The sequence below is a fragment of the Saccoglossus kowalevskii genome, chromosome 14 (assembly GCF_978046115.1).
Source record: "Saccoglossus kowalevskii chromosome 14, keSacKowa6.1, whole genome shotgun sequence".
NCBI lineage: Eukaryota > Metazoa > Hemichordata > Enteropneusta > Harrimaniidae > Saccoglossus > Saccoglossus kowalevskii.
The window spans coordinates 21,035,861-21,044,842 of record NC_140654.1 but is presented as its reverse complement, the minus strand read 5'-3'; positions in this window follow the sequence as shown (position 1 = coordinate 21,044,842).

Genomic DNA, 8,982 nt, shown 5'->3' with positions numbered 1-8,982 from the left:
TTGTTTTCACGATTTTCTGAAATATCAGGGTCCAATTGTTGAAATTCACCACTTGTTTGCCTGTAATAATATGCATTAACGTGCTTATTTATTTGTAAATTCATACATACCCGTTGTCTCTATAGTGAATTGTGCAGATGATGAGATGTGCGATGGCTTTCTTTCACGTGTCGTTTTTAACATTGTTGTTTGCAAATCTGCCTCTATTGTATTCTTCTCAGTGGTTGGATTGAATGTTATATCCTTTTTTATGTCTGGTGTCGTCGAAACGGTGAAACCATTGTGCATAAATGAATATTTTTCACGTGAGACAATTCTGCAATCTGCATAGTAACACAAAAGATGGAAAATAAGTGTTGCCTATACATATCCATGGCAACTCAAACACATTATGATAGTGAGCGCTATACTGTCCATTACTACAAAACACATATACTACTTGTACCCGTAATGACGACGGATGGAATAAAAACGCCGTTGGTGCACTCCAAGGGCCAATATTGTTTAAGGCGGAAGACGCCAGGCTTCCTGCAAGACATATGAATAGTTACTACAGGGATAAAGAATTATGTTGTGTTTAGTTCAAGCAATGATACTTTGACCATCTAAACATCCCGAGGTGTCGACAGTACGTATGGGGAATACTAGGCAAATATCGAAAGTCGGGAACGGGAATGCACACTAGAGCTCAACCTAAGGAGCTAAAATGATCCTCCACCAGAGAAAGGGAAGAGATAATCGACAGGCCGATGGTTGATGCTGCAAATTTCTATGGAAACCAACACATGTTTGAAATGATATTCCACTAAGATACCGATATAGTATCGCTAATATAGTTTTAAGTCCTTAAATCAGTGGGTTATTGTTTGACTAATAATAAGTTATAACTTCTTTTGATTCAAACATCTGTTTTCACTACATATGCGAATATGACACGCCCCTTTGATATGTATACGTAAAAATAAATGACGGCAATTGACAGTAAGTATCGTGTTCCATAAACAGTACCACGAGTTATCCCATCTGTTATATGTATAAGTGGTGATTATTTCAAAATAACAAAGCGAGTTCTAATGAAATAAATGCTTTTAGATATCACAAGAGTTAGGATTAGTCAAGGATAGTTTGCAACGATAATATACACATGTTTTAAATTCTAATCCTATCTGCTTTTCTTACAAATTAAAGTGGAATCTGACGGACATATGCTAAAAGAAGGCCACCCCAGGAAACATACATGCACATTGTAATTATGTTGCAGGCATTCAAACAAAAACTCTTACAATAATACGTAATAACATGGCTGAATGAGTCGCAAATGAAATATGTAGTTTACTTTGATCACCTTGTTATACAATAAAGTTTGTAATAAAATTATGTCATACTCTATAATAATGTTATCTGTATCGTGTTTCAAATAAACCATGTGAATTACCCACTTCATACAGTTCATAACTGATTCCCTGTACGCATGTCTCTCACTCATATTGCAATTCAATGTTTAATTTAATCAAGTTCAATATTACGCGGCTGCTTTGCTCTTTGATGTCTTCTTGATTGTAGTAGTTAATCCCGTCAGTCTCAATTGTTATACGCATTTGTGAGTTCCCATGGGAGTGTTACGACACGCTCTTTTTCCGAAATATTATTTTTACTGCTTTGAACATGAATGAAGGTTTAAATATACTCGCAAACTGTTATCTGTCAAGAGAGTCTGAACTGAGCTTCTCAGATGAAGTTTTCATCAAACAGCTCAATATCCTAAATTTCGGAATTAACATCACAAGTATGGGGTGGTTATAACACAAGTATACACTCTCACCCAGGGTGATGGTAGTGCCGATATACAACAATTTTACCTATATTTTCGAGGACACTGATATTAATAGTTCTTGGAAAGATCATTTCAAATTGAACATCGCTTGAACTTATAACAGATGAGATGGTTTGGAGGGATAAACAAATATAGTATTGTTTTATAGAACATAATACTTACCATCACGAGTTATGTATTCGTACGTATACAGATCAAAAGGGCACATCAATTCACTTATGTTGTAAAAATATAAGATGAAACAAAAAATTGAACACAGCCGTCTGACCTTTTGAAAGATATTTCCGAAAACCACCATAAGGTCGAGGGCCGACTGGTGTTTGTAAAATTATGCCAACAGAGAGGGCAAATAATGTCAAAGCGTACAGATTTATATCTCAAAGCGTGCCGACTTATATCTCAACAAAACGGAGGCTACGTTGCAAAATATAAATATCATCTAAAAAGGTTTACAAATTATAGCGTTTAACAATTTTCTTTTGAATACAACTGCACCGGTCTACTCTGGGTATAAATAAGAATGGACTTAGTTTAAAGAGAATATCTATATTACAAACAATTCACACACGTACAAAATTACACCAGGTTAACGGAGGTAAATTTAATTTAATTTCAACACTAAATTGTCCTTGTTCAACATTCACTATAAAATACACGCGCTTTCAAATTTGAAAGCAGAACAGAAGCATACAGTCACAAATCACAACCACACTGTTCTCCACCAAATGTACATAGTGCTACAATTACTCAGTGTGGCGTCATCAGAAACTTGACACAAAATGACAATCATGTCTTCTGTTAGCAATATATTTACATATATGTGCAATATCATGAACATATTTAAACATTGAACAGTTTGTAACATACATCACATACTAATTCTAACATATATACGTTTAGCTTGCACTTGAATTGTGTGGAAATGGGGAAATACTAATAACCTTCTTAAAATAATGTCAACGCTAATATATCACATGAACAAACATATAGATATACATTCAAGGATTCCCATTGTTGTTAAAACAATTCTGAGGACGTGTAGAAAATATTAAGCACATGCGTTGTATAAGTAATACTTGCCAGTCCTCATAAATCCAAGTATATATACACTGGGGAAAATGAGTATAACTACTCCAATCACAATTGGTAGAATTACGGCATTGCGGTGTTCACGATCGCGTGGTTCCATGATTACAGTCTAGGTTATGATAGGCATGTGGTACACGTATGAAGCATCGACGCATGCGCTATAACATCACAGAAACAGTGAAAAAAATGAGCAATATTGTTATTGTATGAAAAAATTAGGGTGGACAATCGCTGTGTTGGTTGGTTGATGTAATATCATTAGCTAAACATAGTGTGTAAAAGAAAAAAGGCTTACTTTGGAAAACGTTGCAGCTAAACATAATATACCAAAACAAATAACATTTATTGTAATTTTAGCTACGAGTGAAAGGCAGGTTTATGAGGTACAATGAACCGTTGATTGGAACTCGTATTACAGCGATGAGAGGTAAAATTAATTGTCGTCCAGCATTGAATAGAATTGCCTAACAGAGACACGTTTGCAGGTGTCGTTTGATTGTGGGTGTGTAGGTTCGAATCGTCATGTTTTTGAATATTATTTACAGAAAAAATTAAAGATCTTATTCAGACTACACATGTTAACGTTGCATTTACAGCGTATAGTGGACGTGCTTCTTCGTTAATCACAGTACTGCGTCTTTCTCGAGAGACGCAAAGTACACAATAATTAGAAAACGATTTTAAGAATACCTGCTTCTTCTAGTTATACTAATGTACATCAATTATACATCAAACAAAACTAACATATATTACATTACATGTGTGTGTAATCTTGGTAAAAATTCGATATACCCTGTATAAATATAACATCTCAATAATGAAATGATTTTGTTATCACTTATTATTAAATATCTGTGGTCTTTACTTTGTCTGTGTTTAACACATTGCAAGACTGAGACACTGAAGGATTTACAATGGAAACTTAATTTGTATATGTTGCTGACTCCACAACTTTAATTTTATTTTATTTAGGGCGCTTCGAATCATTAATTGCAACACACACATAACCTGATGATGAACAACAACTTCAAGGATCTAGTAGAAAATGATGATGTATGTGAGGCCCTTATCAAGAAAGGCAGTGTTATCCTTAACACCACATGTACAGCTTCAACGACACAGTTTCTAGTTACAGTCATTTCCAGGTAAATGAAGCGGACCATACTGGAGCAATTCCCAGTGGTTCACTATATTCACCCTAGCACATAACACGGTTCCCGAATTTGTGTTTGGTTTATTTGTTGGTACATTTCCTTCTATACAAACCTAATGCCTCTGCCTTAACCAATGGAACGTACATTTTGTATTCAACTATTATGTGGTCAATGACTAACTGACTGAACGACTTATATTCTGTTTAGTGATGAGAGAAAGCTGTAAAAACGGTTTACAAAGCCTAGAAATACAGGCCAAAATTACATGTGCTGTACATGAAAAGGAAAGGCCACTGAGAGAAAGAATAGATCTAACATCATGAGTGTGGCAGACCGCAAATTGTTGATACAAATCTCCTAGAATATTCTAGTGTAAACCCCAAATACAGCTGAAATCCTGAAAAATAAGTTTCTCAAAGGGTTCAGTAAAAAACATTGACATCCAGCCAAAAACATTATTGAGAAGTTTGGAGAGGAATCAATTGAGAACTCGCCACTCCTGAATACCTAGTCTTAGTGGGGAAAAAGTGAACCACTTTATCGAGACTGATGATGTTTACAAACGTTTTGTATTGTGCCAGGTTTTCGCACCTGGTACAACATACATTATGATAATAGTGGTGGCGTTTATTGTATTTATTTAATTTTTAAGTTTAATGAGATCAAGTCAATTTTTACTTCAATTTTCCTGGATTTCCGTCAACCAAATAGTTGTCTTCTTTGAGCTCTCTTTGTTTTTTTTGTAACCCAAAAACACATCTCCCTGAATTTTGCAATCTCGTGGTAGGGGTGATTGAACGCCCATATTACCAAATGACTGGGGACCAGACTATATTTTCTATAAAACTGCATAAATCCGTGTGGCTAATCAGAGTTGGCATATCACGTGATAATTGGTTTTATTGATGTAGAACGCCTTACGAATATGTGAGTTTGCACAGATGATTAAAATAGCCATTTTCACTCTATTTTTACTTTATTACACTCTCCGCGTTGAATTGATGTAACTATTCAAATGTTAGTTTGGTGGAATTGTAGCACGATCTCTGCGATTTGATTGGACAATGCATACTATGTATTGCCAAAAAGTCGCACTTAAATGCACATATATGTATATGAGCTGTTATAGAATACAATACTCAAATATTGGCTGGAGAAGATGAGGGAGCTGTAGCCTGACACACAAATATGATATATAAAATTGAATCTGAATATCGTTCTTGCTCTCAGGGAAATAGAAATTTAATTTACATATCCCATGTATCAAATAGAAGAACAATCGGATTAGATTTCCCCCATTTTAACATTATCGGCGTAAATAACATTCACTAATTTTCCATACTTTAAGTTATTATAGGGAAACAGTAAATGTTGGAACAATATATATTGAAAATTCAAAATGCCCCTCACTATCAAAGTGATCTACCAATGTAGACTAACTTACATTTAAATCAAATTACAATATACTACATCTTCTGCATAATCAATGATTGTGAAATTAGTTGAGAGTAGAGTGTTGTGATATTATTGTGTGTGTTGTAATTGTAATGTACAATGCCCAGTTAGCTAGCGAGGCTAGCCCAGCTGCAGAATTAGGATAGATAGCGTGTATTCTCATTGCGAATTACTTGGGCAAAACAACCGTGAACACGAGTTAATCAGTCTTCACACAGCTCCAGGCCAGTGTCGTACGATACAGTCCAGCTCCAGTGCAGTTCAGCGCAATCGTCGGCGTGGCAGCTAGCAAATGTTTTCAACTTGAAGATTAGTCTGTCCAATACGGGACTGATAGAGGCAAGACATCTTGCAGTGGTTCTATGCCGTAAACCAACCTGTGTTTCACGAGAAAGAGTGGTTTCCCGAGCTTGTCAATTTCTCTACATGGGCAAGTTTGAAGTAGCGTGAGATTACGGTTAGTGTTTTTGTACACTGTATTAATTCAGACCTCGTCATTTGGAGCTATATAACTTATTTCGTCGTCGATGTTACAGTGTACGACCGAAATCTCGAAACTACATGGTGCAAATTTCGGAACTCGGTAGAGCAGGCAATTCCGAACTGGGCTATTATTGTTACTATAACGTTTATTGCAAATTGTTAATTACTCCTGTTAATTGTCTATGATTATTGTCTTATTAGTTATTAAATTAGTATAATTTATTTGTCATATTTTAGATGTGTGTCTTTGTTTGACCTCCAGTGTTGCGTTCTGGAGTGCGGTATATTGACGGCTAGGTTCGCGGGTGACTAACCCGTTCGTAACAGTGAAAAACAAAGTAGTTCTTGGACATTCATTTGAGAACGTTCATAATATTCTGAATACAATACAATTTTGCTAAAATTCAGGTTAAATTTTGTAACGCACATTTCAAGTGAATCCTGGAAACACAGGCATATAAATCATTGAGTTCAACTGTTATGAACCTGACTTCCAATATATCACGCAAATTGTTACTATAAGATAACTGTCAGGGCGCTTCTTAAACAACTGGTTTTATTCGGATGCCTTTATTTATACGACAGGAAACATAAAAAAGCTTGAAACAGGCCAATTGTTCTACTCATCCGCAGTTCACTATTCTGGTAACGTAAATTTCACGATGGTGAATTTATTTCACATTTCTAAAATGTATACTGGTAAGGCAACCTACATCTCACCACAGACATTAGCTAGCCTTTATGCTTATTTTAAACAATGTGGACTGGTATCATAGCGTTTCTAACAAACATGTATTGTATATTATACAACTTACAATAGGTAACGAAATTATATATTGTTCATATTATAGAGAGCATCAATTTCCTCCATCAGGCCATTTAGGTGTGCATTTCATTTGAACTTGGAGCATCGACATTTCCATCAATAACATTTGCAATAATATAGTATATTTATAACTCATTGTAACTATCTAAATGGTATGTTATTTTTGGCATATAACACTTTTCGAAAATATAACATGACAGCCGCAAATCAAAAAAAATCTAACTACAAGTTTAAATTAATTGAACAGAATGGACAATGCATATTCACAAAATTAACACTAACATACAAAGAGAAAAAAAATTGATTCCACAGGGAGCCCAGGAACTTTGATCAACTTTAGGCACTCCCTGTGAGCGGGGGGGGGTATCGGCTGGTATCTAGTGTAAGAAATACACAAGGGATGAAAGCAACAGCGAGCTCATATTTTTTTAAACTGGAAAAACAGAACAGAAAGCCAAAGCCTTACCTATATTTTACTTCTATCTGCAGAATAAATCAAGAAAACTGGAGTATCTGTAATTAACTAATGTGTATAGCTTTGAGTCAACCTTGTATTTCTACGTGTTCGTGTGAGCAGGCGAGTCAAAGGTTCCTGAACACACGCTATAAGTAACGACGTCCCCACCATGCCAGTGTGTCTCACATGATTAACTCAGTAACATAGGCGGTGGCACGAGATGTGTGCATAAGGGGACAAGATCTGTTCACCAACCTTGCGCCGCAGGCGCGACCTTACACGGGGGTCCGGTGCATGCCCCTCTTAAATTTGGAAATCTAGATTCTCTGAAACGCTATTTCCTAAATTTGAGGGTCACATTTTGCTGATACAAAGGATTTCAGCTTGAGTTTGGAGGGGCGACGCCCTTCCAAAATTTTTTGAGGAGGCGACCGCCCCTCTGCCCCCCCTGTGCAGCCGCCACAAAGGTAATACTGATTATGTCAGCTAGGAGTAGTTACTTAGTTGTTAACAAAATATGTTTTTACTTGGATCGATGACACTTAACAACCTACCACTTTGACCATAGTTACCTGACCCAAGCGAACAGCGAACGCTTGACAATATACGAGGGGGAATACAGTAACATACAATATATTTGTCACTCACACACGGATGGCAAATGGAAAGTGACGCGGATGGAATACCTGTATTAGGTGACTACTCCATCTATCGTTATTCACACAATAGGTAGTGACCATCAGTTACATCTATGGAAAGCAATTCGGGACGTCGGATGGATTAATAAAATACCAACAGAGAAACATACAGAGTTGAATGTCCATTCGACGTGTGAGGTATCGGCTATTCAGTCTGTCAAGGGCATAATATTTACTTAACTAGGTGGGAGTAATAGGGGGCGAATCATCACATCTTCATTACGATGACGGCTTCATGATCGACATACATACAGACAAAACATTCCTTCACATTTCTAAATCAATGTCAAACAGACATACAACCTACGATTCATTTGGCATTGGTAGAATTGTTTCAACTGAAGGCGTTGCCGGAATATCATGCTGCCTCTAAGTCCATGTATCTTTCAGTGACTATCCAGTAAATAAACCCAACAGCGTCTTACCTCCAATTGACCTTTTGTATCTGGTCAAATTAGTCATCACAGTTTCAGGCGTTATCATATGACCGAACGATTAATCTCTAAAGATAGCGTGACCGATTCATAGTTATTGGCAGTTCTAACACTTCACATCTCTCTTGGTCACCATCGACCAAACACTTACAGGTTGGTACTATATTATTTAAAACGTGACATTGTTTTTAATTTAAATATGATTTGGCGGCACAAAATATAGACAGAATATGCAATATCTGATCAGTGTGAAATTCCCCAGCTGGTCACATTGGTCCGCCCAGAACGCATTTGGACAGATAATACGTAAGATCACAATAGTGATTATTACTGTGTTAATTTGTAGAAATTGAAAACGATATTTTTTTAATGATGGCACGTACACATTTACATGAGTTTTCAGAGCTGTGACACTGGTCATGGGAGTGTTGTTAATTCAACCCACTTAACATTGATGTAACATAATTATGTGTTTTTTCTACTGGCACTCGCGCTTTCTAGCGTTCACATATTTCATTTACGTTGAAATGTGGTATATAAGAATCAAATATA